Source organism: Lytechinus variegatus, chromosome 9 (assembly GCF_018143015.1).
Source record: "Lytechinus variegatus isolate NC3 chromosome 9, Lvar_3.0, whole genome shotgun sequence".
Classification (NCBI taxonomy): domain Eukaryota; kingdom Metazoa; phylum Echinodermata; class Echinoidea; order Temnopleuroida; family Toxopneustidae; genus Lytechinus; species Lytechinus variegatus.
This window is the reverse complement of record NC_054748.1, coordinates 27,008,394-27,008,669: the sequence shown is the minus strand read 5'-3', so window position 1 is coordinate 27,008,669 and position 276 is coordinate 27,008,394.

Genomic DNA, 276 nt, shown 5'->3' with positions numbered 1-276 from the left:
AGCTTGGGAAGAGTGTTGAGAAACTAGTATTAATTAAAAAATGAAATGTAAACCCTCTTTAAATAATAAAAATTTAGTAAAAAAAATGCTCGAGATGTCTGGTATAAACTTTTGTTCAGATTCAGTTATGTCCTCAGATCCAACTGGCACAAAAACGGTAAAGGTTGTGTTTACTAAGTGTTCAAATTTCAATTTGGATGGCAAAATTGTTACAAAATGCTTGAATGTATCCGTTTTATTTCAATTGACTAAAAGTGCAGGGTAAATGTATGAGAA